Below are 25,607 nucleotides of genomic sequence, written 5' to 3' on the forward strand. Positions count from 1 at the left end.
GTCTGTGACTCCCCCTACTTCTGAGGAAGAGGTGGATAGACCTACTGGAACCCTAACTAGGCCTAAGAGAACTGGTAATTCTCAGTGCTGGTGGAAAACCATAAAAGAAAAGTCTAAGGCCAAAAACCTTCAGACTGTTGGACCTTCCACAGAAGACTCCAACCCCATTCCTAGACTTAAGGGGGAAACTCCTAAAGTAGGTAAAGGTAGATCTAAGAGGAAGGAGAAGCACGTACCTCGCTTATCTCCCTCCCCTCCAACCAAGAGGCCTAAAACCCAACCTTCTCCCAACAGAGAGGTGGTGAGGACCTGTGGAGGGCCCTCTAGATCTAAGGGAATCCTTTATAAGGACCCCTTGAAAAGCCTAACACAGGTTCAGAAGTTGTAACAACTTCTGAGGGATTGGTCAACCAGATTCCCTATAACTTTAAAAAGACTGATGTTCCTCAAAGGTTTTGTAGGTCATGTAGCTTACAAAGGAAAACCTTTGATTTGCCCATAGGACATAGGTCAAGGTGTCACCACCAAAATGCTGATGGTCTCTCTAGGATGTATGTCATCGACTAGAGGTATGAGATTCATCCAGGAGTGGATTAAATCCTCCTGTCCCTTAGTCTGGGGGGGGGGGCGAGTGTTAGGGAGAATTCTCTCTTTAGGCTGAATTTCCTAACCTAGTGAGTCCCCCAGCAGCTTTGCTGGATTTCTGTAGTTTGTTTTTTTCTCCTGCCAAGAGTGAGACTCTTTTTCTCCCACTCTTGGACATGATTTATGGTGTTCCTTTGACTGTTAATGTGTTTTATGGGCTATGGGGTCCTTTATTCCATAGGGTCTCATGTGTTTTTACTATGTGTGTTACACAGCACCTTCCGTGCAGTGACACAGGGGTGTCGTAGTGACACCCCACCATAGACTCCATACCCTGGGACTGACTACTGTCTCCCAGGGCATGTAAAGTCACCATTGGCTTTACTAGTCCCAAATTATTAACAGAAACCGGTACAAACCATCATATTGTGGACGTACTGGTCGGGGCAATTCGATTGCCCCGAGGTCTGTTAGTCGAGGGGGCACGTCTCCGTCCCCTCTGATCAAGTTTTGGCTGGTGGCAGTGGATACTACTTTTTATATTTGACTGCGAATATATCCCTATGGGATTTTCCCATTGTTCGAGGCTACCAATTTTAATTATTTAATTCTCATAGCCTCGAACATATCGCTGGTTTATTTAATTAATATGAATTTGCCGGTTGGTATTTTTTGCCAGGACTCGATTCTAAAATGGCGTTTGTGTTCTCTTCTGTGACTCCAACCCAAGTCGAGCCCTTTGTTCCACTTTTTGGCGGGCTTCTCCACAGAAGCCTCCAAAAGTGGTGCCACTCTGTCTGGGTGCCACAGGGGGTTTAGGCACCCTGGACTGAGTTACCTTGGTAACTCAAGTCGCATTCTTGTGTGATTGGCCCAAGTGGTGAGCCGGCCGGCTCACCACTTAGCATGTTTGATTGACAGCTAGGCTGAGTGAATGGGGGTATGCTGCATAAAAGCAGGGCTTTGGGGACTGGAACTTCAGAAGTCGCCACAGGACCTGAGAATCCGACAAGGGAGAAGCTGAGCCGACCTACCACGACGACACCACCGGTGGAGCCCTGCGGAACCGACTCACCACTTTCCGACGACAGAGAAGATCTCCCGGCTGGAGAGGCTTTTTCCCCTGACTGGTGGGCACAACCAGTTTACCTTCTTCTCTTCGCACCCCAGACTGGCTTGTGGTCGAATTGCCCGTGCCAAGCACCCCGGCAACCGGATAGCCACTTAACACTGGACCGCGAATCACAGTACCGCTCCTTTTACCTGAGAAACTCCGCGGCTGGTTTCTTCCCTGGCAGTGCAACGGACTCCTGTCTTCCTCCCCGACAAGATATTCTCTTCCCCCGGACGAAGCACCGACTTGCATCCGCTGCCAGGAACAACTGCCACCGCTGGAGTATTCTCACCACTTTAAGGTACCATGTCCGCCAGGCCTCCCTTTCTAAAGATTGCTACAAGGTAATAATAATCCCTTAACCTTCTGGACTGGGCTGGCTGCCTTGACCCTCTAACTGGTCTCTTTCTTTGGTCCAACTCTTTTTGAACCTTTTCAAGACTTTTGTGCACTGCAACCGTGTGACCTTGGACGCATTTCGTTTTGATCCTCTTAAAGCGGATCCAGCCTACTGACTCTAAACTCACGGTGTTACTTTGCCTTTCTCTCTTGTTGTGTTCGTGAAAAAGTTTTGGGATCTGTTTCAATTTATTCTCTGCTTTTCTCTCCCTTTTTAAAACGAATTATTAGAGTGCCATCTACGTTAAGCGCTCACCGCTGTCTGAAAATAAGTGGGGCTTTACTTAAGACTTGTCTAGTATTCTTTTAAGGGAGTGTATATCTTTTAGTGACCGTGTTTTTGGATTGCTTACTATTAGTGCCTGTGTGTCTTTCTAGATGTGGTTTTAAATAAATAATTATATCTCTTTTCCACCAAGCTCTGGTCAGTGTTTACTTGTTCTATTGTGTTCTTTTGACCTATTGTGAATACTCTGTATACTGCCTAACTCTTCTTGAGGGAAGTCTGACTGCTCAGCCACAGCTACCAAGTGAATCTGTGTGGTGCAGACTGCTACCAAGTGGGTTTACTGCCAAACACCTGTAGTCCTAAATCTTTTGCAGTGGTCCCAGAGGGAACTGCACAGGTTTCTGCCTAGCACACAACCATACCCGTAGCCATCTCCACTCCAATTTGCAAATACACGCTCTGGTACAATCTGTTGCTATACACCACACCCAAGAAATCAAATTGACCAATCCCAACTCCTGCACAGTCCCATTTCCATTGCAGCCACCCTGAAAAGACCATGGGGTAATTACGACCTGGGCGGTCGCCATGGAGCTATTAGCTCCATGGCTGCCTCCCATACCGTGCCCGTGTCTGGTGTGGTGCAATGGGGACTTACCGGTCTAGTCCGACCCTGGCGGGACCGGTAAATCCCCATTGCACCAACCATTCCCCATTCCCATTTGAGCCCCCATTGGCCTCAATGTGAATGGGGAAGTCGCTATTTACGAGCCTGCTAATGGCAGGCCCGTAATTAGCGGCCTGGTCCCCTAACGGGACCCTTAAGGGACATGTGGTCCGACCACATGTCCCTTGCGGTTCCCGTTTGGGGACCTCGGAATCAGGCGGTAGGAGATTACCGGCACTGGTCTCCTTACCGGTGCCCGTATCCCCTACCGCCCGACTTGTAATGACCCCCCATGATGTAGAACGTGCGCACCTCCAAATGGTGCTGCTTCCGTGAACATATTGCCCTGTGTGGGGGGCTGCACAAACACATTTTAAGCGTCATAGAAAATGGGCGTCTTGGTGGAAATTGTGAAAAGTGTTTTGTTATAATTTTGCTAAAGCGATGTGTAAAGAAACACCTTTTTGTGTGCTCCTTGTTAGGGATTGCTCTCTGCTTTTCCTCCTTACATTACTACACAAGTGTCTGCAGCATACATTGTACATAGTGCAACAGATGACTAATTTCAATAGGGGGAGAAAAAAAAATCAACGCCACTGACAAACATCACACCAGAAGCACTACGGTTCTCATGGGCACAGAAGAACATCCTATTATGAAACAGAAAAGCATACATACACCGGAATCGATAATCCGTAGTAGCATTTCCATGACAAGCACATTAAGAAGGACAGAATGCAGCACGTGCGCTTTGCCCAACTACCGTGAGGGCCGCACCCCAGGAAAGCAGGGTCAGTCCTTCTTCCCTTTCCAGTGCTCTTTTACCAGCACTCCCTAATTGGCTACTGTTAAACGATTACTCACGCATCCACCAATTACATCCAAGAATTGTGCATGTAACGCTAGCACATCGATTGAACAGTCCATACCAACCATTAAACACGCAGAGGTCAAATGTCCTGTAAATCAAAAGCACCTGCACAGGAAAGTACTGTAAAACGATCTACGAGTTCTGCACCCATATACATCTGGATCACTACCCATCACCACGTCTAGTAGGTATTACTATTTTTTGTACAGTACAGTGGTAACTGTATTGTAAGTTCGTAGCAACAGGGTACCCAGCAGTGAATCTCCATAACATACTCAAAATTCATACTGTTATTTTTCCCATCACCTACCATTAAATGGCTCCTACAGTGGTAGGTGGTGGCAAAGTTGCTATTTGCTCTTAACAGCCATTGGTATTTGGAAAAGGTTACTCTGTTCTTTTGTCCCGTCAATTTTACAATGCCTTCCCCGATGAACGCACCTCCTATCAAATTTGTAAAAATCACACACAAAATGATCACAAAGCCTTTCCCAGCAAACTAAGCCAAGTGCATACATTGCAAGCATAACAACAGTTTCCTGCCGCACGTCATAGATAACAGTAGTTAAGCAATAAAAAAATGTATGTGTGCATACACCACAGTAACATTCATAAATAGGCATAAGGAAATTAAAGCCCAAAAGCAATGCCTGCACTCATGTAGCAAGTATACATATGCAGAGAAGTACATGCAAATGCACACACAAACACATTCTACTTTGCACTCTGTACACCTTTCCACACCTTTTTGTCATCCTTCCACAATACGAAGTACTGCATTTTCAAAGTAAATAGGCCTACACTAATACACACACGTGTTTCATAACAAGTCATACAATACACTCCCAAATAACCTATCTAGCCCCTTAACAAGCATGCTTATGCTCCAAAGTGCCCATTCATATCGGAAGCCTTCCATTTATACACACACACTTCCTCTTCCTGCCAAGACATCCCCCTATAGTTTTGAAGAATGTATTGCACAAATGTAAGCACTATGCCATTAGCCAACATATTTTGTTATTGTCTTCTTATACAGGTGCAGTACCCACCTCTCTCCGGAAAGCCACTGGACTGGGCACTTCAAAATATAGCCTGCAATAAATCTACCCTCAGCAAGCAACAAAGTAAGTACAATACCATCATACTGTTGTATGTCTTGCTAGAAGAGTACACTATTGTTGTATTGTAGCACATAGATGTGCGGCCATCCACCAGTATGTACTTCATTGTTACTAATGACACCTCTACAGGTGCCCAGTGTTTGTTATGTCGCCACCATTAGACTAATCCCCATATAGTAATATACTGTCTCCAACCGAAAGTTAGACACCACTGCACAGTGACACACTTCCAGTTAAATGCCTACCCTCCTATTACCCCACTCATGCACATTGCACACATATACATTTCAATGTTTGCACACCCACACTTCCCTTTCTTCGCCAACAGCTACTACACAATGCCTACCAAAGTGCAACGCTGTAGAAAAGCAACACAGAAAGAGAGCCACGCAACCTAAAAACACAGAAAGTAGCCATGCACTGCAAGATGAATGTGAACAGAAAGTTGAAGGAGAAGAGGTAATCCAGTCATTAAGGAAAACGGATGCATCTACCAGTAAAGACAGTGGCCCTCATTACGACCCTGGCGGAAAGTGGTTTACGCCGGCGTAAACCATGGCGCCCCTTTCCGCCTGAGTACGAGTTCCCTTAGCGCCATGGTGATTTTAACGCCTGCTTTTAGCAGGCGTTAAAATCCATGGCGCTAAGGGACCTTGTTGTTAATTACGCCACCGTAATTTACGGTGGCGTAATTAACGCCTTCCCCACTCCCATTATACCCTATGGGGCAAAAATGGGAATGGGGAAGGGTAAATGGGGATTGGGGACTTACCGCCCCGTCAAGGTCGGAATGGGGCGGTAAGTCCGCCAACCACCATGGCGGAGTTGGCAGCTTAGCGCCATGGACCATGGTGCAAATAGCACCATGGTTCTCCGCCAAGGTCGTAATGAGGGCCAGTGTAGTTGATCTGTCAAAATGTGAGAATGAAAAGAAAACCACTAAGTAAAGTGCAACGCACACTACTGCTAAGAGAGCATGTACAAATGGTAATGTAACCACAAGCAAGCATTCTAAGAAAGTAATTTTACAAAAAATGTTTCACCACAGAGTCCTTCAGTACCTTATAAATGGAGGGCAGAAATCACACCCAACCCTCAAAACCTACAGCAGAAAAGTCATCCTAGAAGCCCTTCTAGACAGTGCAATGAGCGTGAAATGGAAATTGTTTATAGTAATTTTGAACAGAATGAAACCACCAATAAGATTAATTGGTAAATTGCAAGCACTACTTCCAAACAAACACAATGGGCCTCATTACGAGTCCGCCGGTAACCGAGGCGGTAAAACCGCCTGGTTACCGCCAGACTCGTATTACCATTCCGCCTCCGTGATTCCCAGAATTACTGGGGTATTACAACCCCGGTGACCCGGGAATTCCGGAGGCAGAATGGTGTTAATCCCCATTCCCATTGAGTCCCATAGGACTCAATGGGAACGGGGATCATGGAAACACCGGCACCATCTCGTGATGGTGCCGGTGTTTCCTCATCCGCCTGCAGACGGGCGGTGTTAAACCCGCCAGGTCAAACCTGGCGGGTTTGACGCCTCCACCTGCAGAAGTTGTGTTCACCCGGCATGGAAACAACAGTGGCGGCGGGTTTACCGCCACCGTTGTTTCCATACCGGGTTGGTTGTAATGAGGCCCAATGTCAGCATTGATACCTTTGGCCACGTCTGTACAGGTGAGTGAAGTCACACCATCAACACAGAGCCATACTTCAATGAAGAATCATACAAACAAGAACAAATAAACCAAATTGCCTTACATCGGAGTGGACGATGGAAGAGAAAACACCGCTTTCAGAAATATCCCCATCAAACTTAGATGGCACTCTCCATTTCACCAAAGAAACACGCTTCAACTACAAATGGCCTTGCACATCAATGAGTGACGTTCGCCAATGCTTAATCAAATCTTTGCAGCAATTCCTCAATCAGCATGTCAAAGGCACCGACAAAAGAAAAAGAAAAATACTGCAAACTATGGACTCCAATCCAGTGCGCAACTACACTGGAATACGAGGACATTCCTTAGCCTGTATTTCTGGACCTGCTTGCAAAAGCACCTTCCACTGTATCAAAATGTTAGGAACCCACCAGTCAACAGTCTGAAATCTAGTCTACAAACTGTACTATACAAAAAGTCCAGCTTAAGCACTCCAACATTTAAATGATATTCTCCTACACGGTACAGCCAAACAAGTGCTCGATTAAATAGAGCACATCCAAAGGAAATATTGTGGAACTGAAGAGCACTTACAAACTCCAGCATTTTCATACAACAGTACTGACAACAGTGCAGCTATCAACATTTATATCACACATACAGAAAAGAAATACAAAAGTTCAAAAGCACATCTGCTGAAATGCCAAACCAAGTATGTGTGTGTTGTCGTAGAACTTTCTATGGAAAGAGCACCAAAACTATAGATATAATGCAGAAAATAGAAGGCAATGAGGAATCCCAATGGTTTCAATTAGCTCTGTACCTTATAGCTGAAAACAAATACGAAATTACTAACGCCTCCATACTGTGCACATACTGCACTGCAAAACTTGACAATAACCAAAGGCCTTCACGGGTAATTAGTAATAATTTGGAACTATTTCCACTGCCAAACGCACTGCAGCAGCTTAATTTGTATGAGACCATTATAATCCAAACAGTGCACCCATTTCAAGCAATAATACGACTTCAACCAAAAACTGCAAAATTACCTCCCACCAAATTACTGAGAGGCATTTGTGGTAAATTAGTTTATTTACCATTAGATCTCAAAGTAAATGTAGACCCTCTACGAGTGGAAATGCCAATACAAGAATCTTTGATTATCCTGGTAAATGGTGTACCTACAAAAGACCAAGGGCCTCATTACGACCCAGGCGCTAATGGGTTAATGGCGCCATAAAAGGCTGCGGCGCCGTTAACCTATTAGCGCCTAATTACGAAGTCCCTTTGCGGGACCTGACCTTAACGGCTGGTGTAGACCAGCCGTTAAAGTAGGGACCCGCAAAGGGACCTTGGTGCTAATTACGGTGCCGCTATTTGCGGCACCATACTTAGCGCCTTCCCCATTCCCATTGAGCCCTATGGCGCAAAAATGGGAATGGGGAAGGGCCATGGAGGAAGGGGGAAATACCGCCCCGCCAACCTTGTAATGGGGTGGTAATTCCCCCTTTCTCCATGACGGAGTCGGTAACTTACCGGCATGGACCATGGTGCTAATAGCGCCATGGTCTTCCGCCAGGGTCGTAATGAGGCCCCAAGACATTTAGCAGCAACTAGGGGACTTACCCAAATTTAGGGAAACGTTTCAATACCTTAAAGAAAACAATGAATACTACAAGGAAATAAATGTTCAAGAAAACCTGAGAGAAACAACCAAAATAATTCAGGACTCCTCAACAACTGGCCAATGTGAACATCTAGATCTTAGTGCAGCCTCCAATATTTTAGACCCCTATAGAATTCACCCACTGCACTCCTAAGACACCATACAATGCACTAGAAACATATCAAATGCAGCAAAGGAGCACCAATCAGTATATGGGAAAAAAGTGCGGCAGCACAAGCCTTTCCTCTATTCCTCCCGACTGGAAAAGGTGGAAGATATAATTAAAGAGGCACACAAATAACAGCATCAGAATACTGCTGTTTACGAATGTATTCTGAAGACCTGAGATTTAGACAGAACGTGGAGTACATATTCCACCTGCTCTTTGAAAGTGAACTGGCAACGCTATGTTATGGAGTTAACCCTAAAAGTAAAAACAGGTTCCCATTTTCAAAACATGTCTGCTACACACCTACTTCAAAAGGTGCACGTGAAGTACAAAGTTTTACAGTCAAGTATTACAAATCTCTTGGCAAACATGCGTGGTACGAAAGAGTACTGGTTCCGACGCCACACAGATGTACGGTGTATGCTATGCAACCTTGGCCCACCCACATGGTTTGTGACTTTAAGTTGTGCAGAGTATGCATGGGAAGACTTGCACACTTTCCTACGCATAGCAAACAAAAACAAAACAGTTGTAGACATGAAAACACCAGGATAGCTTTGCTCTCTCGATCCAGTAAATGTTTCACACTACTTTCATCATTGCTTCCTTGCCATGCTGCACTTCATTTGCATTAAAGCACTTCCTCCCCTTGGAGAAGTGGAACACTTCTTTTGGAGAAAAGAATATCAAGCCAGAGGAGCACCACACATCCACATGCTTTTGTGGATTAAAAATGCTCCTAAATTTGGTGAGGAGAGTGATGAAAGTGTTTTGCAGTTCATTCACAAATATGTGACTTACAAAATCCCTTCGGAAAGTACACATAGTGACCTACAAGCACACATTTTACAATTCCAAAGACACAAGTGTGGCAAGTATTGTCGACGCAAATATAAGAACAGAGGCAAATAGTACACCAAATGCTGCTTTGGTTTCCATAGACCAGTTTCAACAACAGGCCAAGTAAACAGCTTCATGTCTTCGGTTCAACACAGTGTGAAAGGAAAATCTTCTAAGAAAACATACTGCATAAAAAGGAGAGAAGCATCAAAGCACATCAATAATTGCATTGCAATAATTTCCCTCCTATGGAATGCTAATGTTGATGTACAGTACATTGCAGACAATTCCACTGCAGTTGCACGATATGTCAACACCTACCTAACCAAAGCAGAGAAAACAGAGCTCAAAGACCTCTGGGATGGCATATCCTCTGACAAAACAGTGGCATTGAAATTGTACAGCTTTGGCATTAAAATGCTATCCCATAGAGGAGGTGGCCGCTACGAAGCCGCTGACCATTTAACAGCACCGCCTTATATGGGAAATCTGACATAGTGTGGCAAAGCCTTGGCACTGCTGTATCCAGAAAAGCAGTATTTAAATTGTGCGAAGACATACAAACAATAGCCAAAAGCGATTCCAACAGCCAGGACATTTTGAAGAACAACTTATTGGACACATACCACCCGAACAGGAGTATTACTTTAGAAGCCTTGTGCCTGTACCAGATAGCCCAAAACTTTGCATACAAAAACAACATTAAACCAAATGAGGAAAAAGGTAGATACAGAGTGGAAAGTTGTGAAGGCAGCCTGGTGAAACTTACCAAATGCAGCCTAATAAATCATATGAAGTTGTCATTAAAAACTCCTCAACACAAAGAACTGTACTATGGCTCTACTGCAACTTTTCAAACCATGGAGAAAAGAAGAAGATTTATTAGCCACCTACACCTCCTATGAAGATGCTTTCAATGTCAGTGAAAGTACAATTACAGATGAAAACTTTACACGGTACAAAACCATATTGGACAATGAACACCAATAAGAAGAAGAACTTCAATTGCAGCCCAACTGGCCCATTTTCAAGCATGGGGACGCGCCACTGGGCGCCCGAAATGGGTAGAGATCGAACAATCCCGCCTCCCTCTCCCCCTCTGCTTTCTCCCGTTCATCCCCACAGCACTACGCCAAACTTGGCCCGGAGTGTTGACTGCCACGAAGCAGTCGATAAAGGCATGGGAGTGGGCCAGCAGGCATGGAGGCATCCAAGGAGGCTTTTGCGCTATCCCCAATCTTCCTCAACCCTGCCTTTTCCCCGGGAGCTCACCCTAAGAACTTTAGGAACTGGGTGGCAGGGGGCCTTGAAACCTTGGGGCAGCTCTTCGAAGGGGACGCCCCCCCTCACCTTCGAGCGATGTAAAACGAGTTTCCAGCTGACAGAGACAGATAGATTTACTTAAGGCCCAACTGAGGCACTGGTGCTCCCACCCCCAGACCCGGGAGGCTGCAACACGGCCCCTTGCTCCGCTGGAGCTCACAGTGAATGACCTGCCAGACCGGGGAAAGATTTCGGCCCTCTACAAACTATTGCAGGAAGACCCCCTCCAGACTAGGCCCTCCTATATGTTCCGATGGGAGGCGGACTTGGGTCATGAGATTGAGGACCACACATGGGTGGATGTTTGGACAAGAACGCGCAGAGCATCTCGGTGTATTACTAACCGGGAATACGCTGGTACTACCCCCCCTTGCGCCTCCACCACTTCCAGCCGTCCCTGGACCCCCAATGCTGGCGCCTCTGTGGCCACCCGGGTTCCTATTTCCACATGTGGTGGACATGCCCTAAGGTGAGGGTGTTCTGGAGCCAATGCCTGGCCACAATAAAGGACATCACCCAAGTTGAAATTCCGCCAACGCCTGAGCAAGTCCTCCTGGGGATACCGCTCCCGGACTTGTATCCAAGAACTGGGAGGAGGGCTAAGCTGATGTCCCAACTCCTCCTGGCGACCAAAATCACAGTGGCCCACACCTGGAAGTCCGTGGAAGGACCCCTCATGACCCTCTGGTGGCTTAAACTGTGGGACATCCTGATAGAGGAAAAGGTCACGGCAGCCAAAGCGAAACTGCTCCACCGATTCACCGACATTTAGGCACCAGTCCTGGACTATGACCAGAACTACCCGGCCCTGACCTTCAAGACACGCTTGGTCGCGAGAGCCCTCAACTCTATGGGCGACAGCTCGCCGCCGGATCAGGCCGAATGAGGCTCGGGACAAGGCCTACTCGGGAACTTGGGGGTGGGGGGAACGGGGCATTATGTTTCATATGTTCTGTGAGGCTATAAGCACTGCAATTGTGTCTGTACTCCTGCTCGCTGTTTATAAATAAACAAATTAAAAAAATAAAATTACAAAAAAAAGAAGAACTTCAAGCACAACTAAATGTAGACACTTCTGAGAGCAGTGAACCTTCTCAAACAGGCAGCCAAGAACCACTTGAACAGCCACTCATTGCAAATGAAGCACAATTAGCCATGACAGAAATAACCACCACTATGCTTCAGTATGAGCACAGTGCAGAAGTGTTGGTAGTACTAAAATCCAAACTAAACAATTTTTATTTTTTTATTTATTTGATTTAATTACATTGCAATTTTTACAAAACAGTATACACAATCGCCAACTCTCATTGTCAGTTTCCTTAGTCAACAGTTTCCTTAATCAACATTTCCATCATCACATTCAAGGGTCCCTGTGGTTTCAATTTCAGCCCCAGGTTTATGGTGCTTAATTAAGTTGGTGGATACACCTTTCTTATAAATCTAACCATTGCGATGACCCAAGGCGTCTTTAAACCACTCATCCGGGTTGATCATCTCTGTTCGTCATCCAAGGTCTGTAGAGAGTGGAAAAGAGGTGTTAATAGCTGTTGATGCAGGTCAGTCAGGCCAGGGCATCTTGTCACCACATGTTTGATGGATTGCACCACAATTAGGTTCATACAGAATCTGCAGCTGTTCGACTGACTAAGCCCTCTTATTGCCAGTATTTAATTGGTTTGAATTAAGATGAGGCAAATTCTCATGAAGGCAGCCCTGTATGAACGGTCAGGGAATTTTAAAAGGTAGGGTTGAACCTCGTTAAGGTTTAAAGGGATCTGTGGGACGTCTTTAACCATTTTTGAGGCATTAGCCTTCTCCAAAGTTCAGATCCAGTCAAAGCGACAAAGTTTTTTCTTCACGTTCATTGGGTTAGTGATTAAGTCCTCTACTACGCAACCCAATTCGTCCATGATGGCCTTGAGGTTATTTATCGATTTACCAAGCCTTGGAGATGGTTTGTTCTTTATTTCACAGCTGATTATACTCAGGGGTATCAAGTCCTTTGATGTGATTATTTTCCGAAGCAGGGCAAGCCTTTTCCAATAGACAATTGCCTAAATTGTTTTCAAAGTTAATTCTCTGCGAATCACTTCAATTTGCCTTGAATTCTGCAGTTTTAGGATCTTTTTCCAGGTAATAGATTCCAATTATCCCCAAATTTCAGCAGGAATGTCCAAAATACCTTCTACTCTATATGTTAGAGAAGGGAGAACTTTTACTTCATAGTAGTTTAGAGCTGCCATTAATGAGAACTGACCATATTTAGCTTCCATGATTTTTGCTTGGCTCGCTTACTGCTTGGCTTTCGTCAGAAGGTCTTCAAGAAGTGGGGTCTCAACTGATCTATTACTAGTAATAATTCCCAAGTATTTAAAAGACTCAACTTTTCCAATTGGATTTGAGTCTACAGTCCATACAAAAGGATCTTTCCTTTGATTTCCTCGATGGAAACTCATTATTTTATGTTTTTGATCGATTTATTTCCAAGTGGTTCACGGTGGTGTATCTCTGTAGGCTGTCAAGTTGTCTTTGCAGGCCTATTATTGTTTGGTCTATCAATATAAGATCATCCACATATACCAAACGAATCACCTTTACCCCTCCAATTGTTGGCAGAAATGATCTCAAAGTGCTGGATATCTGAGGTTAATAATGGTAGATTGCTGGGGCCAAAGGGCACCCCTGCTTGACCCCTCGGTCAGTTGGAATAGAAGAAGATAGGAGCCCTGCTTGATTCAGCAGAACTTTGATCTGGGTTCCTGTGAGAAGCGCTTTCAGAGGACCCAATACTTCTGCAGGGCAGCCACGATCTTCCAACTTCGACCAACGCATTTGACGATCAACTCTGTCAAAAACTTGGATGAGGTCCACAAATGCTATGAAAATCTGGCCTCTGCCAGAGTGTGACTTGTCTTTCAATATGATTAAAAGCATTATGTTTACAGAAGTTTTGATAAAGCCGGACTGGAACGGATCAATTGTGTTAGCGCGCAGTGTCCAAGCTGTACATTTCTCCAATAGGAAAGACCCGAAGATTTTGCCTATAACGTCTAATAACGCTATAGGTCTATTGTTCTTTGGGACTGTTTTTTCTCCTTTCTTGTGTATAGGGCCAATTGTAGCTAATTTCCAGGACTCCGGAATTCTCCTATCTTTGGAGATATCTCCAAACACTGCGTGTATGAACAAAGACCATTCGTATGGGTGTTCCATCAGCATGACATTGGTCAAACTGTCGGGCTAGGGGCCCTGGATCTATTACGTTTTTTTAAAATCTTTACCAGGATCTCAGTTGCCTCGTAGTCACAAGCCCATAGTTGGTCCAGTTCATTCTTAGTCTCAGGCGATGGAGTCTGCAACAAGTCTTTGCAAAGAGTGGTGAAGTGGGAAATCCAAGCTTGTTCATTCACACCATTGAGTTGTGCCTCGTTGCTGGAGTTGAGAGATGGTTTTATCAAAGACCAGAATGCTTTAGATTTTTTTCCACTAAGAACTCTCAACATTTGTTCTGCATCCTGTTGTAATAGATTGTGGCTATAGGTGATTATACAGGATTTATATTCCTTAAGAGCTTTGGCCGCTTTATCTATTAGGGCCAGGTTGTTTGATCTTGCCGCCTGCCTCTTTAGGCGTCTCATTGATTTTCTTTTCGCTACCACAATAGGATCATATGTGTGGTGTTTCAGTTTTTTTTTTGTAAGAACCAGAAAATCTACTGCTGAAAGGGGCTAATAATGTTCTATAGTCGATCAATTTTATAGATCCTTTTCCCATCTCTCTTGTGGAGACATTAGGCTTTGGTGGCAGATATTATATCTTCAGATTTCAAACGCAACCTATTCCCAGCGTAATTTGTTTCAAACTCTGTTGTCATTACGGTTGCCTAGCCAGTAGTTACAAGATCAAAGGTTGATTCCCGGAGGTTATGATCGCTGTTTACAGTCCTTACAACAGCGTAGGATTGAGTTAGTTGGAATAACTCAGAGGACACGAAAAATGTAGTCCAAGTCAGCAGCTTAGGTTTCTTGTTCCCATGTTGGGAATATTGTTGGAATCCGTACCCCCCTCATTTTTCAATTGGTGGAAGTCTCTGCCTTCATCAATCTTGACCATTTTTTGCCTCTTCGTCTCGCCGGAGAGTTTAAATGTTAAGCCTTAGTGGTCCGTTTTGCGGGTCCGCCGGATGCATTCAAATAGCCACAGATCAGTATGTGGTTAATCTCGTTGTCCAATATGGCGTTATCTAAGATCGAAGTAACTAGCTCAATGAATGACTCATCCGAGATTGCTTGCGGGTTCCAGTAACACGTTAATATCATCACGTTGTCTTGGGTTCCAGCCTCACTGGTTTCTTGGTTTGCCGACCAATCTACGAGGATTGCCAGGCAGAAAAGATCTGCGTACAAGGTTTTAATTACATTTATCCCGGCTCCGGATCTAACTGCTATCAATAGGCCAGAGTAAGGGTGGCCTTTTATTCCCTTAGCAGCCGGAGCAGCGATAATTTCATAGCTGTCCATACACGGGCAACTCATGAGCCATGTTTCCTGTAGGCATATTAAGTCATAGACGCCCAGGTTAACATCAGTTCGAACCATTAAGTGGTGAAATCCTCTGGTATTCCAACATGCAAACTTCAAAGGTTGTCCTTTACGAGTATCTACAGCACCGGGTGTAACCAGGTTAAAGGTTTTCTTTGGGGAAGGGTTCCTGGACATCTTTAACAGTGAACTGGGTGGCTATGTTTTACGCTTGCAAAGGGCTTCTTGGATCCATGACCAATCCTCATCAGTTTGGTCGTTTGATTCCTTCCTTATCATCACATCGTGCGTTGGTAAAGCTGTACTCAGGTTCTCAGGTATAGGAGTGATTTTGATCACCTGTCGAGGACTGATTGGTTTCCTTCCTATGCCCAACGGGTCAAAGTATACTGGGGCCTCAAGAGGTTTTTGAGTATCATTTTCACTAGAGGATGGTTGTCTCAGTTCCTTGGTTAGTTTGAGTGGCATTCCGGCTTCAAGAGTTGAAACTCCTGACCCCTTTGGTACAGTGAAATCCTCCTGTTCCACCAGCGTTAAGTCAAAGCCTAGAACTCGTAGGCTGTCAGCCGCTTCAACCAGTATGCTTTTAACCACTCGGGAGGGTATATGGAGGTATACACAATCAGTCCGATGTTTTATACCAAATTCGACAATTTTAAGGTCATCCGAAGTTACTTGACGTACGTTAGGAATACTATGTAAGATCTGTATAACTGTTTTTCTGTTCAAAATGATCTTATTAATTTTGTCCAGTAAACCTTCTAGCTTAAATGACCTATTTCTTCTTTGGTCATTCCTCTGGTGTGAGGTGCTTTGCTTGTGCTTGCGAGTATCTGACTGGTTTCTAGACGTCTGGAAGCTTCTAATCCCAACGTGCAGAGTGCTGTATCTACGATCTTTATGAGGACCACCTCTCTATCGAGGCGAAGCTCTGTTTTCCTGAGCCAAGTTTGACTTGTCAGGGTTATTTTGATCATTTTTCTGCCCCTTAAAATCAGGGTTTTTAGGATTACTCGCTGTCTCTTGGGTGTTAACAGTTCTGATGTTGATGTTGATTTGTGTCAGATTGAGAGGTTCTGGCCTTATCAACAATGTTTTTTCTCTTTTCTGACAGTGTTAAAAAGAGGGGCGATCCAGGAGCGTTTACATTTTTCTCGTGTCTTTTGCCATTGAGGTCGAGCTTTTCGACTGACCCCATTTATCGGGTTCCAATAAGGCAGAGTCTGAAGGTTCTATCTCTGAGTCCTCGGTTGGATAATGTGAGAGATTTATCAGGTCGCTGGAGGACCTTGTAGTTGCGTTGTGTGAGTGAGTGTTTTCTCGAGAAAATCACCTGCGTTCGCTCACCAGGACATTGTCGTTTGCTGTTTGAGTTTGGAGATCTTGACTGGGGGTCTTAATGGTAGCCCCTCTAGTTTCTTGTCCTGATGCGAGTGTCTCACCTTTTTGATTATTCATAGGCCTGTATGTTCGCTCTGTCGACCTGGGATTTCTTTTCTCAAAGATCGTCAATGGTAACCTTCCGAGTTTGTTGGCGGGGGGGGGACGGAGGGGCAGATCCTGGACCTGACCCACCGATCTCAGGAGGACACATTCGTTAGTTGGTCTTTTCCCTTGGGCACTGACTGATTTTATAGGGTTTGCTCCATGGGTCACAGCTATTTGCTTATCTAGGCACTGTGGAGGATCTAGAGATATAGATGTTTGCGTGGATCTTTGAAAGGTATCTCTGGTAAGGTCGATTTGACATGACGCAGATGTTTTTGGATTTCCACTTTTAACGTCCAGGTTCGATGTAATTTCGCATGTGGTTTGACAGCCCTTTTCTGATGAGGCATTTTTAGGTTTATTTACTTGTACTTGTGTTTTCTCCATAGCCATGATGAAGCCCTCCAAAAGAATCAACTTTGCATGCATCATGGCTATGAGCGTTGTATGATCCTGCATAGTATCATTTATTGCCTCATATAATTTTGCAAAAAGGCGTTAGTGCTATGGTGACGGTGGACATAATGGAAAGTAGATCTGTTTTTCTGGGTGTATCGTTACATTTTGAGTCACGGAGGTCCTCAGGTCTTCTGTCACCCGTGCACGTAGAGTTTAAGGCGGGGTCCTGATTCTCCAAATGCAAAGAGGTGCGGGGCAATAGGTTAGAAACACTGCTGCTCCTTCTCGGGGTAGCTGTTAGGAAAGATTTCTTAATTGTGGGTAATTTTCCTTCCATGTGGCAAACCCTAAACTTTTTGCTGTTGTTTTCACCAGGATCTAGACTTTGCCAGAGAAGTGCAGCCTTCTGCCGCACTCCTCTGGGCTTTTGCTCCATTCTTACGGGGAAACTGACATGCCCTTAAGACAGTCAGTACCGGGAAACGTTGTTTTCCGTAGTTTCTTTATCATGTTGCAGCTTTCGCGCAACATGGCACAAGAGGGCACTGTAAGCTAAGTTACTGCTCTCTTGGGTCTCTAGTCTTGTACAGGCCCTAGATACTCTCTTTGGATTGTAAATGAACGGTGAAAGTGAATCACGGACGGGATTGGTGGCAGCGATCGTTTCTTGCGTTTTTGAGCTCCTTTTGGCGTTTAAGCGCGTTTCTCGCGCTTAGACCAAAATGGTGGCCTGGCTTCCCAAATGGCCAGACCACCAGGCTCTTTGTCCTGTCCGCTTACCGTCTTGCCCCCTTCACCTCCCCCAGGTCGAGCCGACCCTGGGCCTTCCTTATTTGGGCATGTACTTTCCCGCGAAACACAGATGCTTTTGCGGGCTTCTACAGGCCTTGTGTGTGCCTCCAGGATGGGGGCTGGGATGTCTGGTCCCAATACCCATCCTGGGCGCCAGAGAGTCTAGGGTGGTGTGAATGCCTGGGACCCCCTTGGTCTGTGATAGGTCCACATATGGTGTGAGTGTTTTATGAGCGGATCTCCCATTGGGTCCCCTCCATTTTGGTGCAAAGGGAACCGTGGATAAGAGGGGGCTGGAAACGCCACTACCATGTCGATCTCCTGAGTTGTCACGAACAAAGGAATACAGGAGCCAAGTATCCTGCAACCACGAGGCAGAACTGAGGAATCGCTGGTGACCCGCTGAAGGACTGCTCCTCTGCACTGCTGTTGCTTTGTGAAACCCTTTCTACCTCGGATCGAACGAGAAGGCCTGTACTGGTACTTCGACCTTTGGAATAGTGGGAACAACTATTCTCGGCATCTTCACCATCTCCTGCACGTAAGCCTTCGGAAGTGTCTCTGGGCCATCCAGCAGACTGACCAGCCTACTCCGGAGTCTTGCTCTGTAACCGCCGTCAGGTTGTGTTGTATTACGAGTCCTTGTCACTCTCACACGATTCGTACACTTGGCATTCCCAGGTCTGAAGTGAGTAGTGTACATTTGGCTGAAATACACCCGGCCGCTCTGTTGCCCTGCTGTGGTAACAAACTGTGTGGGTTCACTGCGTTTGGGACATCCTCAACTCAACTTCTGCTGCTGCGGAATCTACACGACGCCGAAACGTCCCCTGCTCGTATCTGAATCTGCCAGCGCTGAAACTGACGCGGAGAAGCCTGGGTCTGCTTGCATCGGGGACCGGTGAGTAGCATCGCTAGGAACTGGTCGCCCTCCTGCAGGAGCCCATAGCTTTTCCCCGCTGTGTCTAACAGCACGCCTTTCCGTACTCGCGCTCTGCTTCTGCCCACAGTGGAGGCTGCGCTTGAGTCGCAGAGCTCTGTTCATCTTCATTTGTTCACCGAACTAAACTGCCTGATTCCCTCGAAGAGACTCCCCTTTTTGCCTGTTGGCACCAGCGTGTGCAGGTACTATTGAGCACAAGGCTCCACTCTTCATAGGGCTTGGACTTCCTTTTAGTTAGGTGCCTCTGAAGGCGGACTGGGTCTAATTATTATTTGCACTGCCTGTTTTCCTCCCCATCTAGGTGGTCTACACATTTCGTGCGTCTAACTCGTTAGACTCGTTTGTATTTGTATATATATTGTATTGGTTTGGTATGTGTTGGTTTACTTGAGTTTTATTGTGATTTCTCGCTACGGTCAATGTTACAAAGGCCTTGTAATAAATGTGTATATATTTTTAATATAACACCTGCTTGGAGTAATTTGTAAGTGTCCTTGCTTTGTGTGCTCATTGCTGGCTTTCAGTCACCCTCACCCCTCTTGAGATCTAGGGCCTCATTACACGGTAGGCGGTAAGGGTTTACCGGTACCGGTATTTTACTGGTACCGGTTAACCCTTACCGCCTTAAGTAAGGGTTAGGGTTTACCGGTACCGGTATTTTACTGGTACCGGTAAACCCTTACCGCCTTACTACGAGGTCCCTTTGTGGGTTGGAGAATTTAACGCCTGCTTTTTGCAGGCATTAAAAACCAACCCGCAAAGGGACCAGAGAGCTAATTATGGTACCGCAATTTGCGGTGCCGTAATTAGCACCTTCCCCATTCCCATTATGCCCTAAGGGGCAAAAATGGGAATGGGGAAGAGCAATGGGGGAAGGGGGAATTACCGCCCCACCAACCTTTGAATAGGGCGGTAATTCCCCTTTCCACCAAGGCGGTGCCGGTATTTTACCGGCATGGACCAAGGTGCTAATAGCACCTTGGTCCACCGCCGTCTGTGTAATGAGGCCCTTAGTCTTGACCGCCGCGATCGCTACCCTGATTGGTCTGGCTTGTCCAGAGGTTACCCTGTTCCAAGAAACTAGGCTGGCCTTCTGAACCTCTGCCCCTCCAGGACAGAGTTCAGAAATCCATCTTAACAGTAGCTTGGGGCCAGGCTTGAGAAGGAGTCGAAGGCCGAAGGGGCAAGTCCCCCGAGCCTTCAAAAATGGGAAGTCCCGCTTCGGATGGCCTCCTCGCAAAATCAGAAGGCTGGGAGGTGTCATTCTGGGGTTTCATTGTTCCCGGCCCTCTTTCAACTACTGGTTGGAATGGAGTAGTAACTTCTGGATCATTTAGCATTTGCCCTTCTAATTTTTTTTTGTGTGATTTTATATCCTCAGCCCTGGGAGAGTTTACTTTAGGATCAAACGGGCCGCTGTTTATCGAGCTAGAGGATTGTGATAAAGGAGATGTTGCAGGGCGGTTGTTTTCCATGGGTTGATCATACACAGAGAGTTCTAATTTATCCTCCAGAGCGACACCTGTGCCCTCCAAAAGTTCCACGTCTGAGTGTTTGTGAGGTGGAACTGCCAATACTTCCTCCCCGGACAGCTTCTGTTTTAACAAGATATTTTTCAGGCTTTCTGACATCAGCATGCCCTTTCCTTTAATTTTCCTGTAAACGCGTTTCTGCGGCTTTGAAATGTTTGCGTTATTAGTTGTACAGCTCAAGGTTGTACAGGCAGTTCTTTTGTCTGGATCTTTGAAATGGATTTCTGGCAGCTTCAGAATCCTTGTTGTTGGAATGTTTTTATTATTTTTTAACTGGGTGCCCTTGTTTTGTGTTTTCCACGTGGATTTCTTGTCACCTTTTCGGGTTGATTGTCGTTTTGCTTGATTGAAAGGCTTTGTTGCATAGTAACAGCTGGAGGACTCTTGGGCAGGGAGGGGGCTTGTTGGTCCAAATCAACCAAGCCTGCATCAAGGCAGCAGTCCCGATCCCTGACCTCCAACAAACTACCCACAGCATCTAGGGAGTCTGTTTTAGTGGACGGACCAGGATTCTCCAACCCATTTAGAAAGAGAATGCCGGCCACATGCTGTCCTGAATGATGGGGCGGCTCGCAGCTGGGAAGGTCTGCTTCCCCGGGTCTGCCAGCAATATCTTCGGTTCCGCACTTCACTGGTGAAAGAAGAGTGTTTCCTAAATTCGGCGTAGCGTGAATTTGGACTGCAACAACTATAGGTTCGTGCAGGGTTGCAATAGAAGTCACCGGGTGAGTTAACAGGCATTTGCAGGTTTTTTCTTGCTCACTTGGCGTTTGAAAAGGAACATCCGAGTTCAAAGGCCGACAATCAGGGTAGCCGGGCGAACGACCACCACAAAAGACAGTTTTTTCAGGTGCATGAGATGCATCACCTCCGACCCTGTTTGCGGCCGGGCTCATGGGTTCAAAGTTTGGACCAAGTACAGGTAGGCTAGGTATGTTTAGCGCGCTACCCGGCGGGTGCTTACCTAATTCTGGCAGCTGTACCTCTAGCCGTGCCTCGTCGCTGTTTCACTCGCTTTGATCGGTTAGGGCGACAGCCGGATCTACAGCCAGGTCCGTGGCCGTCCGGCTCCCGCCCTAATGCATTTGCTGAAGTAGAGGGTGAGGTGGGAGCCACGCACCCCCTGCGGGTGCTAAGTCACAATGTGGACCCCTCTCTGAGCATTCCAAAGTCTGGGGGGAAGGCGGCGTAGCCACCCGCTCTCTCTCATCTCCACGTCTGCGGGAGCTATGCAAAAGCCTGCCCTCTTCTGACATCGTTTTCGTACCAGCTGTAAAGTTCTCGTTTAAATCAGCGGGCGAGCAGGCAGGAGGAAAGTGGCAATTAGAGCAATCCCAACAGTCCAGCAGTCCTGACAGGACTGTAGCTGTACGTAACTCCAAGAGACCACAAATCACTGCCTCCTTGCCACCCACCAAACACAGAACACTCTTCCTCACTTTTGTAATCTAATTCTCCATCAGATATTCCTGAAATAGCATATCCCTTACTTTCACACGAAACACAACCAATGAACAGCGTACCATTTTTGTCGATGTAAGTGAAACCATTGAACATGGTATACAGCACGAAAGTAAAACTTGCACCTGTGACAATTACAAACCTGTACTGCTGTATGTAAGTGGAGAAGCTGGGTCAGGTAAAACATTCTTAATAAAAAATGAACAGTAAATACCTCCAACAATTAACAAACAACAATCTTTCTGCTGTTGTAACCGCCCCTACAGGTTTGGCTGCCTACAACATAGGTGGAGTCACTCTACACCGATTGCTACTCCTTCCAGTAGAACATCAAAACAAATACTATAATACTATAAACTTTCACCAGAATCTGCTATGGAGCTATGCAGAGTACTGAAACAAATACAAATGCTCCTAATTGATGAGGTGAGCATGGTCTCCAACCTAATGTTGGCTTTGATTCACCTCAGATTGCAAGAGGTTCTCAAAACAGACTACGAAGAACTCTTTGGAGGAAAACATGATTGTTTCAGAGATCTCCTTCAATTAACACCGGTTAAAGGTGAACCTATCTTCAAAACATTAGGACACAAAGAGTGCAGTAAAAGCATTGGAAGCATCGGGAATGTAAATCTCTGGCAACATTTCCAATACAGAGAACTAACTCAAAACATGCATCAGTCTGCAGACCTCACCTACGCCAACATTTAAAAAAACATACGGATTGGTGTACTATCAAAGGAGGCGCAGTCTACCCTCAATACTAGATGTATCCATGAGTTTATGGGCGTAAAAAAACATGTGCTACTGATGTCATGGAACAATTAGCTCAGAAAAATATTAGATTTGTCCTTAATGCCAAATCTAGCAAGCTATGCACAATTTAATGCAACAATACTGCAAAAACAAAAACAACCACTAGTGGAAATTCATGCCACAGACAAACTGCACATACAGGGTATGACAATACCTATGTGTCAACAAGGCATAGCACGACTACAAACCTTAGAGAACTCTATCTCCAACATAGCTGGTTTGGAGAACATTTTAACATTATAGGGCCTCATCACGTGTTGGCCGGTAACGCTGGCGTTATTAGCGCCGGCGCTAATAGCCCTACCGCCAAACCTCCCAGCGCTATTAGCACCGTATCACGGGTTTGGCAGAACGGTTATTGCCCATTCCCCTCTGGGCCCATTTGGGAATTCCTCATTCCCCATTGGGCCAATGGGTAAAATTTGCGCTATTACCGCCAGCGGATTTCCCGCTGGCGGTAAACGCACCGAAAATCGGCAAATTAGCAGCGGATTTCCGCCAAGGTCATGATCTGGCGGACCCTTAAATGCGGCAGTAATAGCGCTACTGCCGCATTTAAGGGTTCCCGCCAGATTCATGATGAGGCCCTATGTGTCAACTGTAGAGTTATGTTAAAGCGTAACATTGATGTAGAGCAAGGTTTAGTTAATGGAGCACTTGGTACAGTTGTTGGTTTCCAGACATACTCGGGACAACAGCATTCAGTTTATAAAGATCAAGTTTGACAAACTTTCAGAAGTAAAAAATATAGGATTTGTCAAAGGTGCAATTTCTTCTTTTCAAAGACAGGCATGTATGCAGAGAACAGTTTTCTCTGTTGCTAGCTTATCCTTAACTATTCATAAATCGCAAGGTCTAACCTTAGATGAAGCATTCATTGATATTGGCAGCACAGTCTTTAAAGAAGGCATGAGTTACGTAGCACTGTCACGGCTATGTACACTGGAAGGATTGTATCTAGTTAATTTTGATGCAACTGCAGTCAGTGCAGACATTTCATAGAGTACAATATGCTACGTGCACTGTACAGACCCCATCTGAAAATGTACCCTATTCCTCAGAAAAGAAGGCTCATTCAATCAGAAGTTGTAAATGATTTGGCAACAGTACCATCAAAGAAATTGAAAGCAACTCATACTACATCAACTACCAAAAGCACATACAAAAGGAGTCAAAAAGACAAACCATACCCAACTCCACCCACAAAAAAAATGCCTCTGCAAAGAAACCACATACCCTGCTATCAAAGTGCTCAGACACAGAAGTACCTGGCCCATTCAAATTTTCGAATACAACAGGTGCTAATTGCTATGCAAACGTATTAATGTTCTATTCAAAATACCAACAATTGTGGAAAACATTTATTTAAATGGCACAGACCTTCACAGAAATGCAGCATGTAATCCTGACACCATTTACAGTGTCTCAGGAATAAGGCAAGAATTGGACTACAGTGCTGGAATGGTGAAATTCACTTTAAACCGACAAGAAGATCCACATGAATTTCTAATGTACATACTACAAATAATGGAAAGGAAAAACATACTCATAAATGAAATCTTTCACATTTTCTACATGTGGAAACATACATGCACTCTGTGCAACCATGTCATTCAGGAACACGCCCCTAACAAATGCTTCGTGTATGTATCAATAACTAATTGTGACTAATTGTGACTCCATTCCATTTCAACAAATGGTGCAAAATGCAAACCATAGCATGTTGTGTACGTCGTGCAATTCTGATATTCGTTCGACGCTACATATACACTCACATAGTGAATATGTAATATTAATGCTCCTAACATGCAATGCGATGGAACCAAAAACAGGTATCACTTGGCAAGAAAACCTTCACAACAGTAGCCATAATCTACCACATAGGCGACTCAACCAATGGAGGCCACTATACTCCATACATTAGAAAGCAATGCTCATGGTGGGAATGCAATGATACTTACATCAGTCCAAAGCAGAGATTACCTGCAAATATTGCAAATGCCTACTTAATATTCTTGAAGCCAAAATGTACTCATTGATGTACAAACCTACTATACCTTACTCCCCAGCACCAACCAGTACCTTCATAAGTGGACAAAAAAAAGTTTCCTTCCACACTGTCAACCTAAAGCAACTTGGCATACTGCAAGCATTGACGAAATGCTCTAAAGTGTCTGTTGGACATTTCTATCCCCAATGAACCCAATGAATACACTCACACAAACAATATGTGTACACAAATCACAGTAGCAGTATTTTCCACAGGATACGTGGAAAGGAAAGTGCTAACTATGAGGGTTCAAAACTATCCTCAGTAACCTCTGAAACCACCACGTACGCAAATCAGTCACCAGCTCTCCAAGAATAGTCATACAACTTCAAGACATATGGACCTATCATCACGTAACTCCATAATGGTACACTACCACTACAGAATGTACACAGATGTCCAAGTAGCAACAGGAATGCACAACCTTCTAAATGTACCCTTTATGAATGAGACACTGTAAACAGTTAGAATACGCCACCTGGTATCTAACTGCAACCAGAATATGACAATATTATTTGCAGCATTCAAACAACCCAACTCAACCTTCAAAAACAGCTGTGCTACAAACATATTGTAAAACACTCCCAAAGTATGAGCAGTTACAGTAGTCTACAGTGCAATGTGTGCCCTTATTTCTGCTATACACATAGCAATGCCATTTGCAATGCACACTTATAGCTACACAGATTGCGCCTCTGCCCTACACGCTTCACTACACCGTGTACAGTGTAGGGCCTCCAACCACGCACTCAACATTCTACACCCTGCCCACAATTGCCACTGCACTGTACAACTATGCATACAAACATCTATCCATTTAGCACTAAGCTCACGCATAACACACCCACCTACGCCTTAGCCACTGCAGTTGACATTGGCTGCCATTTCTTCCACACAATACATAACCTGTTTCCTACGTACACTG

General features: G+C 45.2%; 1 protein-coding gene across 11 annotated transcripts in view; it reads right to left on the reverse strand.

Moving 5' to 3' along the window:
- Positions 1-25,607, reverse strand: part of SNED1 (sushi, nidogen and EGF like domains 1) — a 3,218,914-nt gene that overhangs the window by 1,877,942 nt on the left and 1,315,365 nt on the right. The gene's annotated exons all lie outside the window — the stretch shown is intronic.

Source organism: Ambystoma mexicanum, chromosome 10, assembly GCF_040938575.1.
Source record: "Ambystoma mexicanum isolate Mex_15411 chromosome 10, UKY_AmexF1_1, whole genome shotgun sequence".
NCBI lineage: Eukaryota > Metazoa > Chordata > Amphibia > Caudata > Ambystomatidae > Ambystoma > Ambystoma mexicanum.